The sequence below is a fragment of the Scardinius erythrophthalmus genome (assembly GCF_964197995.2).
Source record: "Scardinius erythrophthalmus genome assembly, chromosome: 2".
NCBI classification, from domain to species: domain Eukaryota; kingdom Metazoa; phylum Chordata; class Actinopteri; order Cypriniformes; family Leuciscidae; genus Scardinius; species Scardinius erythrophthalmus.
In genome coordinates this window covers 65,259,426-65,279,350 of record NC_138222.1, presented here as the reverse complement: position 1 = coordinate 65,279,350, position 19,925 = coordinate 65,259,426, and positions in this window count along the sequence as shown.

Sequence of the window (19,925 nt, the reverse complement as noted above, 5' to 3'; positions counted from 1 at the left end):
TAATATTGCGTTAAAAAATACAAAAAAATTTTAAAAACATTTTTTTTTGGTATAGGGTGGTTGCTAGGGAGCTCTTAGTGGTTGCTAGGGTGCTGAAACTGGTTTCTAGGGTGTGGCTATGAAGATTTTAGGCCATTACTTATTGGCTGCTTGATAATATAAATCCTCTGAGGGAGAGAGAGAGGGAGAGACGCAGGGGTGTCAGGCCCTTTGGAGTCTGTGTGTGTGAAAACGGCAGTTGGGATTCAAATGTTTTTAGAACTCCCAATGCAAAGTCAATGGGGACTTTTTTGGCCGCTTTTTCGTCCGCTGTGCGAACATCGTACACCCGATCGCTTAGAAAAGTCATAGCACACCTCTCCTCAATGAGCCGGTCGATTTGACACCTCACTCAGGAGTCTGTGACAAACGGTGCGGGGCGCATTACGCGCCGAAAAGTTGTCCAGAATAATAATAATAATAACTAGAATGTACATTTCCTGAAGAAAATGTGAAGTGGTGCTTGCAGTGGCAAAACTCGCCACTCGGTTGCTAGGGTGTTGTACATGATTGCATACCAGCCAACAACCATGTCTGTACGATGTTGTGGAGCTGAAATATGGCTTCTATATGTTGCAATATGGTTGCTAGGTGTCTCTAAATGGTTGCTAGGGTGTGAATACACAGTTACCATGGTGATATTTATTTTTTACAACTGAAACTAATGAGCCAACCCCTATCTCTATACAATATTCTGACGCAGAGATGTAGGTCTTGTAAAATGGTTGCTAGGGTACTCTGTTTGGTTGCTATGGGGTTGCTTGGCAGCTACTAATGATGAAACTGCAAAGGCTTCTTGTCAGTATGAATGATATAAACCAACTCCCATCTCTATACGATGTTCTGATGCAGAGATATACATTTTGCTAAACGGTTACTAGGGTACTCTGTTTGGTTGCTATGGAGTGGTTTGGCAGCTGCCAATGATAAATTTCCAAAGGCTTCTTGTCAGTATGAATGATATAAACCAACTCCCTTGCCTCTGTGACCATCAGAATGGAAGATATCCCTCTATGGATTTTGGTTGCTAGGGTACTCTGTTTGGTTGCTAGGGAGTGGCTTGGCAGCTGCCAATCATGAAACTCCAAAGGCTGCTTGTCAGTATGAATGATATAAACCAACTCCCATCTCTATGCGATGTTCTAATACAGAGATATTCGTTTTGCTAAACGGTTGCTAGGGTACTCTGTTTGGTTGCTAGGGAGTGGCTTGGCAGTTGCCAATGATGAAACTCCCAAGGCTGCTTGTCAGTATGTATGATATAAACCAACTCCCATGCCTCTGTGACTTTCAGAATGGAAGATATCCATCTTTGTATTTTGGTTGCTAGGGTTTTCTGTTTGGTTGCTATGGATTTGCTTGACAGCTGCCAATGATGAAACTGCAAAGTCTGCTTGTCAGTATGAATGATATAAACCAACTCCCATGCCTCTGTGACATTCAGAATGGAAGATATCCCTCTTTGGATTTTGGTTGCTAGGGTCCTCTGTTTGGTTGCTAGGGAGTGGCTTGTCAGCTGCCAATCATGAAACTCCAAAGACTTCTTGTCAGTATGAATGATATAAACCAACTCCCATGTCTCTGTAACATTCAGAATGGAAGATATGCCTCTTTGGATTTTGGTTGCTAGGGTACTCTGTTTGGTTGCTATGGAGTTACTTGGCAGCTACCAATGATGAAACTCCAAAGGCTTCTTGTCAGTATGAATGATATAAACCAACTCCCATGCCTCTGTGACATTCAGAATGGAAGATATCCCTCTTTGGATTTTGGTTGCTAAGGTGCTCGACAATGGTTGCTAGGGAGGGGCTTGGAAGTATTGAGGTGATTCATGATTGGCGGTCTTCTGCCCCGAGTCTAATGAGACCACCCCCATGTTTCTATGACAATTCAGTCTGGAGATATCTCTTTGAACTCTTTCAATGGAAGTCTATTGAACTTGTTGCTAAGGGGCTCTAAATGGTTGCTAGGGCGTGGCTTGATAGCTTCACAATGATCCTGAGAGACTGATTGGTCGTCTGAGTAAAATGAGCCCTCCTCCTTGTCTCTATGACACTGTGATCCAGAGCTACGTTCAATACAAAGTCCCTATGCAATTTACCATAGTAGGAAAAGCATGTGTGTTTCACGGGACGTTCCTTCCCCATAGTAAGTCAATGGTGCAACTTTGGGCATCTCCTGCCCCCCAGGGGTGCAACTTTTACCCCATTGTGAGGTATGTTCTTACAGAGCCTGTCAGCCTCTTCAAATGTGGCAAATCACACGTTTCTGCGAAATCCTCGCTCAGAGCTACGTGTGGTCAAAGTTCGTCGCAATGTTAAGTCAATGGGACTTTTTTGGGCGCTTTTTCGCCCCTGGGGCGAACACCGCACCCCCGATCGCTTATAAAAGTCATAGCACACCTCTCCTTAATGAGCCGGTCGATTTGACACCTCATTCATGGGTCTGAGACCAACGGTGCGGGGCGAGTTACGCGCCAAACTTTGTCCAGAATAATAATAATAATAATAAGAATAATAAGTATGAGCAATAACAATAGTGATGCCTTGCTTTCAGCAAGCACCACTAACTAGAATGTACATTTCCTGAAGAAAATGTGAAGTGGTGCTTGCAGTGGCAAAACTCGCCACTCGGTTGCTAGGGTGCGGTTAGCTAGATTTTAGCAAGATGATAACAAAATTAACATCATGCTAGCATGATAAGCATGTGACTAACATAATGCTAGTACCATGTTAGCATGATTAGCATATTGCTAGCATGATTATTATGTTGCTAGGAAGGTGGTTGCTAGGGCGTTGCTAGGCAGTTACTAGGGTATTCTGAGTAGTTGCTATGATGTTGCTAGGCAGTTGCTAGGGTATTCTGGGTGGTTGCTATGGTGTTGCTAGGCGGTTGCTAGGGTATTCTTGGTGGTTGCTATGGTGTTGCTAGGCGGTTGCTAGGGTATTCTGGGTGGTTGCTAGGCAGTTGCTAGGGTATTCTGGGTGGTTGCTAGGGCGTTGCTAGGTAGTTGCTAGGGTGTTCTGGGTGGTTGCTATAGTGTTGCTAGGCGGTTGCTAGGGTATTCTGGGTGGTTGCTAGGCGGTTGCTAGGGTATTCTTGGTGGTTGCTATGGTGTTGCTAGGCGGTTGCTAGGGTATTCTTAGTGGTTGCTAGGGCGTTGCTAGGCAGTTGCTAGGGTATTCTGGGTGGTTGCTATGGTGTTCCTAGGTGGTTGCTAGGGTATTCTGGGTGGTTGCTAGGGCGTTGCTAGGCAGTTGCTAGGGTGTTCTGGGTGGTTGCTATGGTGTTGCTAGGCAGTTGCTAGGGTATTCTGGGTGGTTGCTATGATGTTGCTAGGCGGTTGCTAGGGTATTCTCGGTGGTTGCTAGGGTGTTGCTAGGCAGTTGCTAGGGTATTCTGGGTGGTTGCTATGGTGTTCCTAGGTGGTTGCTAGGGTATCTTGGGTGGTTGCTAGGGAGTTGCTAGGCAGTTGCTAGGGTGTTCAGGGCGGTTGCTAAGGTATTATGGGTGGTTACTATGGTGTTACTAAGTGTTTTGTAGTTGTCACAGAAGATTACTATTGGAGTTCTTAGCATTTTCTTGGCATGATTTAGCACTTACCTAATCGCTATTAGCATGTAGCTATTCACTGCTAGCATGTGTAGCATTTTGGAAGTGCTGTTTGCTAGCATGAGTCAAAAGAGCCAACCCCCATCTCTATACGATGTTCTGATGCAGAGAAATAGGTCTTGCAAAATGGTTGCTAAGGTACTTTGTTTGGTTGCTAGGGAGTGGCTTGGCAGCTGCCAATCATGAAACTACAAAGGCTGCTTGTCAGTATGAATGATATAAACCAACTCCCATTCCTCTGTGACATTCAGAATTAAAGATATCCCTCTATGAATTTTGGTTGCTAAGGTGCTCTGTTTTGTTGCTATGGAGTTACTTAGCAGCTGCCAATGATGCAATTCCGAAGGCTTCTTGTCACTATGAATGATATAAACCAACTCCCATGCCTCTGTGACATTCAGAATGGAAGATATCCCTCTTTGGATTTTGGTTGCTAGGGTACTCTGTTTGGTTGCTATGGAGTGGCTTGTCAGCTCCCAATCATGAAACTCCAAAGGCTTCTTGTCACTATGAACGATATAAACCAACTCCCATGCCTCTGTGACATTCAGAATGGAAGATATCCCTCTTTGGATTTTGGTTGCTAGGGTACTCTGTTTGGTTGCTAGGGAGTGGCTTGTCAGCTGCCAGTCATGAAACTCCAAAGGCTGCTTGCCGGTATGAATGATATAAACCAACTCCCATGCCTCTGCGACATTCAGAATGGAAGATATCCCTCTTTGGATTTTGGTTGCTAGGGTACTCTGTTTGGTTGCTATGGAGTGGCTTGTCAGCTGCCAATCATGAAACTCCAAAGGCTTGTTGTCACTATGAATGATATAAACCAACTCCCATGCCTCTGCGACATTCAGAATGGAAGATATCCCTCTTTGGATATTGGTTGCTAGGGTACTCTGTTTGGTTGCTAGGGAGTGGCTTGGCAGCTGCCAATCATGAAACTCCAAAGGCTGCTTGTCAGTATGAATGATATAAACCAACTCCCATACCTGTGTGACATTCAGAATGGAAGATATCCCTCTTTGGATTTTGGTTGCTAGGGTAATCTGTTTGGTTGCTATGGAGTTGCTTTGCAGCTGCCAGTGATGAAACTGCAAACTGTTCTTGTCAGTATGAATGATATAAACCAACTCCCATGCCTCTGTGACATTCAGAATGGAAGATATGCCTCTTTGTATTTTGGTTGCTAGGGTACTCTGTTGGTTGCTAGGGAGTGGCTTGGCAGCTACCAATCATGAAACTCCAAAGGCTGCTTGTCAGTATGAATGATATAAACCAACTCCCATCTCTATACGATGTTCTGATACAGAGATATTCGTTTTGCTAAACGGTTGCTAGGGTACTCTGTTTGGTTGCTAGGGAGTGGCTTGGCAGTTGCCAATGATGAAACAGCAAAGGCTTCTTGTCACTATGAATGATATAAACCAACTCTCATTTCTCTGTGACATTCAGAATGGCAGATATCCCTCTTTGGATTTTGGTTGCTAGGGTACTCTGTTTGGTTGCTATGGAGTGGCTTGGCAGATGCCAATGATGAAACTGCAAAGGCTTCTTGTCACTATGAATGATATAAACCAACTCCCATGTCTCTGTAACATTCAGAATGGAAGATATGCCTCTTTGGATTTTGGTTGCTAGGGTACTCTGTTTGGTTGCTATGGAGTTACTTGGCAGCTGCCAATGATGAAATTCCAAAGGCTTCTTGTCAGTATGAATGATATAAACCAACTCCCATGCCTCTGTGACATTCAGAATGGAAGATATCCCTCTTTGGATTTTGGTTGCTAAGGTGCTCGACAATGGTTGCTAGGGAGTGGCTTGGAAGTGTTGAGGGGATTCATGATTGGCTGTTTACTGCCCCGAGTCAAATGAGACCACCCCCATGTTTCTATGACAATTCAGTCTGGAGATATCTCTTTGAACTCTTTCAATGGAAGTCTATGGAACTTGTTGCTAAGGGGCTCTAAATGGTTGCTAGGGCGTGGCTTGATAGCTTCACAATGATCCTGAGAGACTGATTGGTCGTCTGAGTAAAATGAGCCCTCCCCCTTGTCTCTATGACACTGTGATCCAGAGCTACATTCAATACAAAGTCCCTATGCAATTTACCATAGTAGGAAAAGCATGTGTGTTTCACGGGACGTTCCTTCCCCATAGTAAGTCAATGGGGCAACTTTGGGCCTCTCCTGCCCCCCAGGGGTGCAACTTTTACCCCATTGTGAGGTATGTTCTTACAGAGCCTGTCAGCCTCTTCAAATGTGGCAAATCACACATTTCTGCGAAATCCTCGCTCAGAGCTACGTGTGGTCAAAGTTCGTCGCAATGTTAAGTCAATGGGACTTTTTTGGCCGCTTTTTCGCCCCTGGGGCGAACACCGCACCCCCGATCGCTTATAAAAGTCATAGCACACCTCTCCTTAATGAGCCGGTCGATTTGACACCTCATTGATGTGTCTGAGACAAACGGTGCGGGGCGAGTTACGCGCCAAACTTTGTCCAGAATAATAATAATAATAATAAGAAGAAGAATAATAAGTATGAGCAATAACAATAGTGATGCCTTGCTTTCAGCAAGCACCACTAATAAGAATAATAAGTATGAGCAATAACAATAGTGATGCTTTCAAAAAAGCACCACTAATAATAAGTATGAGCAATAACAATAGTGATGCCTTGCTTTCAGCAAGCACCACTAATAACTAGAATGTACATTTCCTGAAGAAAATGTGAAGTGGTGCTTGCAGTGGCAAAACTCACCACTCGGTTGCTAAAGTGCGTTTAGCTAGTTTTTAGCAAGATTATAAGAAAATTATCATCATGCTAGCATTATAAGCATGTGACTAACATAATGCTAGCATGGTGCTAATATTATTAGCATGTTGCTAGCATCATGCTAGCATGTTTTTATCAAAAGCTAACGTGAATGTAGCTAGCATGATTAGCATGTTGTTAGCATGATGCTAGCATTTTTAACAAGATGCTAACATGAATAGCATGTTTACTAGCATGTTTGTAACAAGAAGCTAGCATGATTAGCATGTAGCTAGTATAATGCTAGCATTATTAGCATGTTGCTAGCATCATGCTAGCATTATTAGCATCATGCTAGCATCATGTTAGCATGATTAGCATGTAGCTAGCATGATGCTAGCTTGTTTTACCACATTGCTAGCATGGTTTACCATGATTTACCATAGTTTACCATGATTTACCACAATTTACCATAGTTTACCAGATTTACTATAGTATACCATGATTTACCATGTTCAAGTATGATTTACCATGATTCTACCATGATTTACCACGACTTACTATATAGTTTACCATGATTTACTATAGTATACCATGATTTACCATGTTCAAGTATGATTTACTGAGTCTAGCATGATTTACCATAGTTTACCATGATTTACCATAGTTTAACATGATTTACCACAATTTACTATAGTTTACCATGATTTACTATAGTATACCATGATTTACCATGTTCAAGTATGATTTACTGATTCTAGCATGATTTACCATAGTTTACCATGATTTACCATAGTTTACCACGATTTACCACGATTTACCCTAGTTTACCATGATTTACTATAGTATACCATGATATACCATGTTCAAGTATGATTTACTGATTCTAGCATGATTTATCATAGTTTACCATGATTTACCATAGTTTACCATGATTTACCATAGTTTACCATGATTTACTATAGTATACCATGATTTACCATGTTCAAGTATGATTTACTATGATTCTAGCATGATTTACCATAGTTTACCATGATTTACCACGATTTACCATAGTTTACTATGATTTACTATAGTATACCATGATTTACCATGCTTTAGTATGATTTACTATGATTCTAGGATGATTTACCATAGTTTACCATGATTTAGTCAAAAGAGCCAAGTCCCATCTCTATACTATGTTTTGATGCAGAGATATACGTTTTGCTAAACGGTTGCTAGGGTACTCTTTTTGGTTGCTATGGAGTTACTTGGCAGCTGCCAAAGATGAAATTCCAAAGGCTTCTTGTCACTATGAATGATATAAACCAACTCCCATGCCTCTGTGACATTCAGAATGGAAGATATCCCTCTTTGTATTTTGGTTGCTAGGGTACTCTGTTTGGTTGCTAGGGAGTGGCTTGTCAGCTGCCAATCATGAAACTCCAAAGGCTGCTTGTCAGTATGAATGATATAAACCAACTCCAATGCCTCTGCGACATTCAGAATGGAAGATATCCCTCTTTGGATTTTGGTTGCTAAGGTGCTCGACAATGGTTGCTAGGGAGGGGCTTGGAAGTGTTTAGGTGATTCATGATTGGCTGTTTGCTGCCCTGAGTCAAATGAGACCACCCCCATGTTTCTATGACAATTCAGTCCGGAGATATCTCTTTGAACTCTTTCAATGGAAGTCTTTGGAACTTGTTGCTAAGGGGCTCTAAATGGTTGCTAGGGCGTGGCTTGATAGCTTCACAATGATCCTGAGAGACTGATTGGTCATCTGAGTAAAATGAGCCCTCCCCCTTGTCTCTATGACACTGTGATCCAGAGCTACGTTCAATACAAAGTCCCTATGCAATTTACCATAGTAGGAAAAGCATGTGTGTTTCATGGGACGTTCCTTCCCCATAGTAAGTCAATGGGGCAACTTTGGACATCTCCTGCCCCCCAGGGGTGCAACTTTTACCCCATTGTGAGGTATGTTCTTACAGAGCCTGTCAGCCTCTTCAAATGTGGCAAATCACACGTTTCTGCGAAATCCTCGCTCAGAGCTACATGTGGTCAAAGTTCGTCGCAATGTTAAGTCAATGGGACTTTTTTGGCCGCTTTTTCGCCCCTGGGGCAAACACCGCACCCCCGATCGCTTATAAAAGTCATAGCACACCTCTCCTCAATGAGCCGGTCGATTTGACACCTCATTCATGGGTCTGTGACAAACGGTGCGGGGCGAGTTACGCGCCAAACTTTGTGTGGAATAATAATAAGAATAACTAGAATGTACATTTCCTGAAGAAAATGTGAAATGGTGCTTGCAGTGGCAAAATTCGGCACGGTTGCTAGGGTCTTGTACATGATTGCATACGAGCCAACAACCATGTCTGTACGATGTTGTGGAGCTGAAATATGGCTTCTATATGTTGCAATATGGTTGTTTGGTGGCTCTAAACGGTTGCTAGGGTGTGAATACACAGTTACCATGGTGATATTTACAGACTGTTTTCCAATCGAAACTAATGAGCCAACCCCCATCTCTATACAATATTGTGATGCAGAGATGTAGGCCTTTTAAAATGGTTGCTAGGGTACTCTGTTTGGTTGCTATGTAGTTGCTAGGCAGCTGCCAATGATGAAACTCCAAAGGCTTCTTGTCACTATGAATGATATAAACCAACTCCCATGCCTCTGTGACATACAGAATGGAAGATATCCCTATTTGGATATTGGTTGCTAGGGTACTGTATTTGGTTGCTAGGGAGTGGCTTGGCAGCTGCCAATCATGAAACGCCAAAGGCTGCTTGTCAGTATGAATGATATAATCCAACTCCCCTGCCTCTGTGACAAACAGAATGGAAGATATCCATCTTTGAATTTTGGTTGCTAGGATAATCTGTTCGGTTGCTAGGGAGTGGACTGGCAGATACCAATAACGAAACTACAAAGGCTGCTTGTCAGTATAAATGATATAAACCAACTCCCATGCCTGTATGACATTCAGAATGGAAGATATCCCTTTTTGGATTTTGGTTGCTAGGATACTCTGTTTGGTTGCTATGGAGTTGCTTGGCAGCTGTTAATGATGAAACTGCATCAGCTTCTTGTCAGTATGAATGATATAAACCAACCTCCATCTCTATATGATGTTCTGATGCAGAGATATAGGTCTTGCTAAACGGTTGCTAGGGTACTCTGTTTGGTTGCTAGGGAGTGGCTTGGCAGCTGCCAATGATGAAACTAAAAAGGCTTCTTGTCACTATGAATGATAGAAAACCAACTCCCATGCATCTGTGACATATAGAATGGAAGATATCCCTCTTTTTGTTGCTAGGGTACTCTGTTTGGTTGCTAGGGAGTAGCTTGGCAGCTGCCAACCATGAAACTCCAAAGGCTGCTTGTCAGTGTGAATGATATAAACCAACTCCCAGCTCTATATGATGTTCTGATACAGAGATATTCTTTTTGCTAAACGGTTGCTAGGGTACTCTGTTTGGTTGCTAGGGAGTGGCTTGGCAGCTGCCAGTGATGAAACTGCAAAGGCTTCTTGTCACTATGAATGATATAAACCAACTCCCATTTCTTTGTGACATTCAAAATGGAAGATAACCCTCTTTGGATTTTGGTTGCTAGGGTACTCTGTTTGGTTGCTATGGAGTGGCTTGGCAGATGCCAATAATGAAACTCCAAAGGCTGGTTGTCAGTATGAATGAAACAAACCAACTCCCATGCCTCTATGACATTCAGAATGGAAGATATCCCTCTTTGCATTTTGGTTGCTAGGGTACTCTGTTTGGTTGCTATGGAGTTGCTTGGCAGCTGCTAATGATGAAACTGTAAAGGCTTATTGTCAGTATGAATGATATAAACCAACTCCCATCTCTATACGATGTTCTGATGCGGAGATATAGGTGTTGCTAAACGGTTGCTAGGGTACTATGTTTGGTTGCTAGGGAGTGCCTTGGCAGCTGCCAATGATGAAACTGCAAAGGCTTTGTGTCACTATGAATGATATAAACCAACTCCCATTTCTCTGTGACATTCAGAATGACAGATATCCCTCTTTGGATTTTGGTTGCTAGGGTACTCTGTTTGGTTGCTATGGAGTGGCTTGGCAGCTGCCAATGACGAAACTGCAAAGGCTTCTTGTCACTATGAATGATATAAACCAACTCCCATTTCTCTGTGACATTCAGAATGGAAGATATCCCTCTTTGAATTTTGGTTGCTAGGGTACTCTGTTTGGTTGCTAGGGAGTGGCTTGGCAGCTGCCAATGATTAAACTCCAAAGGCTTCTTGTCACTATGAATGATACAAACCAAGTCCCATGCATCTGTGACATTCAGAATGGAAGATATCCCTTTTTGGATTTTGGTTGCTAAGCTGCTCGACAATGGTTGCTAGGGAGGGGCTAGGAAGTGTTGAGGTGATTCATGATTGGCTGTTTGCTGCCCCGAGTCAAATGAGACAACCCCCATGTTTCTATGACAATTCAGTCCGGAGATATCCCTTTGATCTCTTTCAATGGAAGTCTATGGGACTTGTTGCTAAGGTGCTCTAAATGGTTGCTAGGGCGTGGCTTGATAGCTTCACAATGATCCTGAGAGACTGATTGGTCGTCTGAGTAAAATGAGCCCGCCCCCTTGTCTCTCTGACACTGTGATCCAGAGCTACGTTCAATAAAAAATCCCTATGCAATTTACCATAGTAGGAAAAGCATGTGTGTTTCACGGGACATTCCTTCCCCATAGTAAGTCAATGGGGCAACTTTGGGACGCTCCTGCCCCCCAGGGGTGCAACTTTTACCCCATTGAGAGGTATGTTCTTACAGAGCCTGTCAGCCTCTTCAAATGTGGCAAATCACACGTTTCTGCGAAATCCTCGCTCAGAGCTACGTGTGGTCAAAGTTCGTCGCAATGTTAAGTCAATGGGACTTTTTTGGCCGCTTTTTCGCCCCTGGGGCGAACACCGCACCCCCGATCGCTTATAAAAGTCATAGCACACCTCTCCTTAATGAGCCGGTCGATTTGACACCTCACTCAGGGGTCTGAGACAAATGGTGCGGGGCGAGTTTCGCGCCAAACTTTGTCCAGAATAATAATAAGAAGAATAATAAGTATGCAAGAGAACACTAATGATGCCTTGCTTTCAGCAAGCACCATTAACTAGAATGTACATTTCCTGAAGAAAATGTGAAGTGGTGCTTGCAGTGGCAAAACTCTCCACTTGGTTGCTAGGGTGTTGTACATGATTGCATTCGAGCCAACAACCATGTGTGTACGATGTTGTGGAGCTGAAATATGGCTTCTATATGTTGCAATATGGTTGCTAGGTGGTTCTAAATGGTTGCTAGGGTGTGAATACACAGTTACCATGGTGATATTTACAGACTGTTTCCCAACCGAAACAAAAGAGCCAACCCCCATCTCTATACGATGTTCTGATGCAGAGACATGGGTCTTGATAAACGGTTGCTAGGGTACTCTGTTTGGTTGCTATGGAGTTGCTTGTCAGCTGCCAATGGTGAAACTGCAAAGGCTGCTTGTCACTATGAATGATATAAACCAACTCCCATGCCTCTGTGACATTCAGACTGGAAGATATCCCTCTTTGGATTTTGGTTGCTAGGGTACTCTGTTTGGTTGCTAGGGAGTTGCTTGGCAGCTGCTAATGATGAAACTGCAAAGGCTTCTTGTCACTATGAATGATATAAACCAACTCCCATCTCTATACGATGTTCTGATGCAGAGATATAGGTCTTGCTAAACGGTTGCTAGGGTACTCTGTTTGGTTGCTAGGGAGTGGCTTGGCTGCTGCCAATGATGAAACTGCAAAGGCTTCGTGTCAGTATGAATGATATAAACCAACTCTCATTTCTCTGTGACATTCAGAATGGCAGATATCCCTCTTTGGATTTTGGTTGCTAGGGTACTCTGTTTGGTTGCTATGGAGTGGCTTGGCAGATGCCAATGATGAAACTGCAAAGGCTTCTTGTCACTATGAATGATATAAACCAACTCCCAAGCCTCTGTGACATTCAGACTGGAAGATATCCCTCTTTGGATTTTGGTTGCTAGGGTACTCTGTTTGGTTGCTAGGGAGTGGCTTGGCAGCTGCTAATGATGAAACTGCAAAGGCTTCTTGTCAGTATGAATGATATAAACCAACTCCCATCTCTATACGATGTTCTGATGCAGAGATATACATTTTGCTAAACGGTTGCTAGGGTACTCTATTTGGTTGCTAGCGAGTGGCTTGTCAGCTGCCAATCATGAAACTCCAAAGGCTTCTTGTCACTATGAATGATATAAACCAACTCCCATGCCTCTGTGACATTCAGAATGGAAGATATGCCTCTTTGGATTTTGGTTGCTAGGGTACTCTGTTTGGTTGCTAGGGAGTGGCTTGTCAGCTGTCAATGAGGAAATTCCAAAGGCTTCTTGTCAGTATGAATTATATAATCCAACTCCCATGCCTCTGTGACATTCAGAATGGAAGATATGCCTCTTTGGATATTGGTTGCTAGGGTACTCTGTTTGGTTGCTATGGAGTTACTTGGCAGCTGCCAATCATGAAACTCAAAGGCTGCTTGTCACTATGAATGATATAAACCAACTCCCATGCCTCTGTGACATTCAGAATGGAAGATATCCCTCTTTGTATTTTGGTTGCTAGGGTACTCTGTTTGGTTGCTAGGGAGTGTCTTGGCAGCTGTCAATCATGAAACTCAAAGGCTGCTTGTCAATATGAATGATATAAACCAACTCCCATGCCATTGTGACATTCAGAATGGAAGATATCCCTCTTTGTATTTTGGTTGCTAGGGTACTCTGTTTGGTTGCTAGGGAGTGGCTTGTCAGCTGCCAATCATGAAACTCCAAAGGCTGCTTGTCAGTATGAATGATATAAACCAACTCCCATGCCTCTGCGACATTCAGAATGGAAGATATCCCTCTTTGGATTTTGGTTACTAGGGTACTCTATTTGGTTGCTATGGAGTGGCTTGGCAGGTGCGAATCATGAAACTCCAAAGGCTGCTTGTCAGTATGAATGATATAAACCAACTCCCATACCTGTGTGACATTCAGAATGGAAGATATCCCTCTTTGGATTTTGGTTGCTAGGGTAATCTGTTTGGTTGCTATGGAGTTGCTTTGCAGCTGCCAATGATGAAACTGCAAACTGTTCTTGTCAGTATGGATGATATAAACCAACTCCCATGCCTCTGTGACATTCAGAATGGAAGATATGCCTCTTTGTATTTTGGTTGCTAGGGTACTCTGTTGGTTGCTAGGGAGTGGCTTGGCAGCTGCCAATCATGAAACTCCAAAGGCTGCTTGTCAGTATGAATGATATAAACCAACTCCCATCTCTATACGATGTTCTGATACAGAGATATTCGTTTTGCTAAACGGTTGCTAGGGTACTCTGTTTGCTTGCTAGGGAGTGGCTTGGCAGTTGCCAATGATGAAACTGCAAAGGCTTCTTGTCACTATGATTGATATAAACCAACTCTCATTTCTCTGTGACATTCAGAATGGAAGATATCCCTCTTTGGAATTTGGTTGCTAAGGTGCTCGACAATGGTTGCTAGGGAGGGGCTTGGAAGTGTTGAGGTGATTCATGATTGGCTGTTTACTGCCCCGAGTCAAATGAGACCACCCCCATGTTTCTATGACAATTCAGTCTGGAGATATCTCTTTGAACTCTTTCAATGGAAGTCTATATAACTTGTTGCTAAGGGGCTCTAAATGGTTGCTAGGGCATGGCTTGATAGCTTCACAATGATCCTGAGAGACTGATTGGTCGTCTGAGTAAAATGAGCCCTCCCCCTTGTCTCTATGACACTGTGATCCAGAGCTACGTTCAATACAAAGTCCCTATGCAATTTACCATAGTAGGAAAAGCATGTGTGTTTCACGGGACCTTCCTTCCCCATAGTAAGTCAATGGGGCAACTTTGGGCATCTCCTGCCCCCCAGGGGTGCAACTTTTACCCCATTGTGAGGTATGTTCTTACAGAGCCTGTCAGCCTCTTCAAATGTGGCAAATCACACATTTCTGCGAAATCCTCGCTCAGAGCTACGTGTGGTCAAAGTTCGTCGCAATGTTAAGTCAATGGGACTTTTTTGGGCGCTTTTTCACCCCTGGGGCGAACACCGCACCCCCGATCGCTTATAAAAGTCATAGCACACCTCTCCTTAATGAGCCGGTCGATTTGACACCTCATTCATGCGTCTGAGACCAACGATGCGGGGCGAGTTACGCGCCAAACTTTGTCCAGAATAATAATAATAATAATAACTAGAATGTACATTTCCTGAAGAAAATGTGAAGTGGTGCTTGCAGTGACAAAACTCACCACTCGGTTGCTAAAGTGCGTTTAGCTAGTTTTTAGCAAGATTATAACAAAATTATCATCATGCTAGCATTATAAGCATGTGACTAACATAATGCTAGCATGTTGCTAGCATGGTGCTAATATGATTTGCATGTTGCTAGCATCATGCTAGCATGTTTTTAGCAAAGGCTAACGTGAATGTAGCTAGCATGATTAGCATGTTGTTAGCATGATGCTAGCATTTTTTAACAAGATGCTAACATGAATAGCACGTTTGCTAGCATGTTTGTAGCAAGAAGCTAGCATGATTAGCATGTAGCTAGTATCATGCTAGCATTATTAGCATGTTGCTAGCATCATGCTAGCATTATTAGCATCATGCTAGCATCATGTTAGCATGATTAGCATGTAGCTAGCATGATGCTAGCTTGTTTTACCATGTTGCTAGCATGGTTTACCATGATTTACCATAGTTTACCATGATTTACCACAATTTACCATAGTTTACCAGATTTACTATAGTATACCATGATTTACCATGTTCAAGTATGATTTACTATGATTCTACCATGATTTACCACGATTTACTATAGTATACCATGATTTACCATGTTGAAGTATGATTTACTGATTCTAGCATGATTTACCATAGTTTACCATGATTTACCATAGTTTAACATGATTTACCACAATTTACTATAGTTTACCATGATTTACTATAGTATACCATGATTTACCATGTTCAAGTATGATTTACTGATTCTAGCATGATTTACCATAGTTTACCATGATTTACCATAGTTTACCACGATTTACCACGATTTACTATAGTATACCATGATTTACCATGTTGAAGTATGATTTACTGATTCTAGCATGATTTACCATAGTTTACCATGATTTACCACGATTTACCATAGTTTACCATGATTTACTATAGAATACCATGATATACCATGTTCAAGTATGATTTACTGATTCTAGCATGATTTATCATAGTTTACCATGATTTACCATAGTTTACCATGATTTACTATAGTATACCATGATTTACCATGTTGAAGTATGATTTACTGATTCTAGCATGATTTACCATAGTTTACCATGATTTACCATAGTTTACCATGATTTACCACGATTTACCATAGTTTACCATGATTTACTATAGTATACCATGATATACCATGTTCAAGTATGATTTACTGATTTTAGCATGATTTATCATAGTTTACCATGATTTACCATAGTTTACCATGATTTACCATGATTTACTATAGTATACCATGATTTACCATGTTCAAGTATGATTTACTATGATTCTAGCATGATTTACCATAGTTTACCATGATTTACCATAGTTTACCATGATTTACCACGATTTACCATAGTTTACCATGATTTACTATAGTATACCATGATATACCATGTTCAAGTATGATTTACTGATTCTAGCATGATTTATCATAGTTTACCATGATTTACCATAGTTTACCATGATTTACCATAGTTTACCATGATTTACTATAGTATACCATGATTTACCATGTTGAAGTATGATTTACTGATTCTAGCATGATTTACCATAGTTTACCATGATTTACCATAGTTTACCATGATTTACCACGATTTACCATAGTTTACCATGATTTACTATAGTATACCATGATATACCATGTTCAAGTATGATTTACTGATTTTAGCATGATTTATCATAGTTTACCATGATTTATCATAGTTTACCATGATTTACCATAGTTTACCATGATTTACCATAGTTTACCATGATTTACCATGTTCAAGTATGATTTACTATGATTCTAGCATGATTTACCATAGTTTACCATGATTTACCACGATTTACCATAGTTTACTATGATTTACTATAGTATACCATGATTTACCATGTTTTAGTATGATTTACTATGATTCTAGGATGATTTACCATAGTTTACCATGATTTAGTCAAAAGAGCCAAGTCCCATCTCTATACTATGTTTTGATGCAGAGATATACGTTTTGCTAAACGGTTGCTAGGGTACTCTTTTTGGTTGCTATGGAGTTACTTGGCAGCTGCCAATGATGAAATTCCAAAGGCTTCTTGTCACTATGAATGATATAAACCAACTCCCATGCCTCTGTGACATTCAGAATGGAAGATATCCCTCTTTGGATTTTGGTTGCTAGGGTACTCTGTTTGGTTGCTAGGGAGTGGCTTGTCAGCTGCCAATCATGAAACTCCAAAGGCTGCTTGTCAGTATGATTGATATAAACCAACTCCCATGCCTCTGCGACATTCAGAATGGAAGATAACCCTCTTTGGATTTTGGTTGCTAGGGTACTCTGTTTGGTTGCTAGGGAGTGGCTTGTCAGCTGCCAATCATGAAACTCCAAAGGCTTCTTGTCAGTATTAATGATATAAACCAACTCCCATGCCTCTGTGACATTCAGAATGGAAGATATCCCTCTTTGGATTTTGGTTGCTAAGGTGCTCGACAATGGTTGCTAGGGAGGGGCTTGGAAGTGTTTAGGTGATTCATGATTGGCTGTTTGCTGCCCCGAGTCAAATGAGACCACCCCCATGTTTCTATGACAATTCAGTCTGGAGATATCTCTTTGAACTCTTTCAATGGAAGTCTATGGAACTTGTTGCTAAGGGGCTCTAAATGGTTGCTAGGGCGTGGCTTGATAGCTTCACAATGATCCTGAGAGACTGATTGGTCGTCTGAGTAAAATGAGCCCTCCCCCTTGTCTCTATGACACTGTGATCCAGAGCTACGTTCAATACAAAGTCCCTATGCAATTTACCATAGTAGGAAAAGCATGTGTGTTTCACGGGACGTTCCTTCCCCATAGTAAGTCAAAGGGGCAACTTTGGGCATCTCCTGCCCCCCAGGGGTGCAACTTTTACCCCATTGAGAGGTATGTTCTTACAGAGCCTGTCAGCCTCTTCAAATGTGGCAAATCACACGTTTCTGCGAAATCGTCGCTCAGAGTTATGACTCGTCAAAGTTTGTCGCAATGTTAAGTCTATGGGATTTTTCGGACGCTTTTTCGCCCCTGGGGCGAACACCGCACCCCCGATCGCTTATAAAAGTCATAGCACACCTCTCCTTAATGAGCCGGTCGATTTGACACCTCATTCATGGATCTGTGACAAACGGTGCGGGACGAGTTACGCGCCAAACTTTGTGTGGAATAATAAAAAGAAGAATAATAATAATAAGTATGAGCAATAACAATAGTGATGCCTTGCTTTCAGCAAGCACCACTAATAAGAAGAATAATAAGTATGAGCAATAACAATAGTGATGCCTTGCTTTCAGCAAGCACCACTAACTAGAATGTACATTTCCTGAAGAAAATGTGAAGTGGTGCTTGCAGTGGCAAAACTCGCCACTCGGTTGCTAGGGTGCGGTTAGCTAGATTTTAGCAAGATGATAACAAAATTAACATCATGCTAGCATGATAAGCATGTGACTAACATAATGCTAGTACCATGTTAGCATGATTAGCATATTGCTAGCATGATTATTATGTTGCTAGGAAGGTGGTTGCTAGGGCGTTGCTAGGCAGTTACTAGGGTATTCTGAGTAGTTGCTATGATGTTGCTAGGCAGTTGCTAGGGTATTCTGGGTGGTTGCTATGGTGTTGCTAGGCGGTTGCTAGGGTATTCTTGGTGGTTGCTATGGTGTTGCTAGGCGGTTGCTAGGGTATTCTTGGTGGTTGCTAGGGTGTTGCTAGGCAGTTGCTAGGGTATTCTGGGTGGTTGCTATGGTGTTGCTAGGCGGTTGCTAGGGTATTCTGGGTGGTTGCTAGGCAGTTGCTAGGGTATTCTGGGTGGTTGCTAGGGAGCTGCTAGGTAGTTGCTAGGGTGTTCTGGGTGGTTGCTATGGTGTTGCTAGGCGGTTGCTAGGGTATTCTGGGTGGTTGCTAGGCGGTTGCTAGGGTATTCTTGGTGGTTGCTATGGTGTTGCTAGGCGGTTGCTAGGGTATTCTTGGTGGTTGCTATGGTTTTGCTAGGCGGTTGCTAGGGTATTCTTAGTGGTTGCTAGGGCGTTGCTAGGCAGTTGCTAGGGTATTCTGGGTGGTTGCTATGGTGTTCCTAGGTGGTTGCTAGGGTATTCTGGGTGGTTGCTATGGTGTTGCTAGGCAGTTGCTAGGGTATTCTGGGTGGTTGCTATGATGTTGCTAGGCGGTTGCTAGGGTATTCTGGGTGGTTGCTAGGCGGTTGCTAGGGTATTCTTGGTGGTTGCTAGGGTGTTGCTAGGCAGTTGCTAGGGTATTCTGGGTGGTTGCTATGGTGTTCCTAGGTGGTTGCTAGGGTATCTTGGGTGGTTGCTAGGGAGTTGCTAGGCAGTTTCTAGGGTGTTCAGGGCGGTTGCTAAGGTATTATGGGTGGTTACTATGGTGTTACTAAGTGTTTTGTAGTTGTCACAGAAGATTACTATTGGAGTTCTTAGCATTTTCTTGGCATGATTTAGCACTTACCTAATCGCTATTAGCATGTAGCTATTCACAGCTAGCATGTGTAGCATGTTGGAATTCCTCTTTGCTAGCATGAGTCAAAAGAGCCAACCCCCATCTCTATACGATGTTCTGATGCAGAGAAATAGATCTTGCAAAATGGTTGCTAAGGTACTTTGTTTGGTTGCTAGGGAGTGGCTTGGCAGCTGCCAATCATGAAACTACAAAGGCTGCTTGTCAGTATGAATGATATAAACCAACTCCCATTCCTCTGTGACATTCAGAATGAAAGATATCCCTCTATGAATTTTGGTTGCTAAGGTGCTCTGTTTTGTTGCTATGGAGTTACTTAGCAGCTGCCAATGATGCAATTCCGAAGGCTTCTTGTCACTATGAATGATATAAACCAACTCCCATGCCTCTGTGACATTCAGAATGGAAGATATCCCTCTTTGGATTTTGGTTGCTAGGGTACTCTGTTTGGTTGCTATGGAGTGGCTTGTCAGCTCCCAATCATGAAACTCCAAAGGCTTCTTGTTTGGTTGCTAGGGAGTGGCTTGTCAGCTGCCAGTCATGAAACTCCAAAGGCTGCTTGCCGGTATGAATGATATAAACCAACTCCCATGCCTCTGCGACATTCAGAATGGAAGATATCCCTCTTTGGATTTTGGTTGCTAGGGTACTCTGTTTGGTTGCTATGGAGTGGCTTGTCAGCTGCCAATCATGAAACTCCAAAGGCTTGTTGTCACT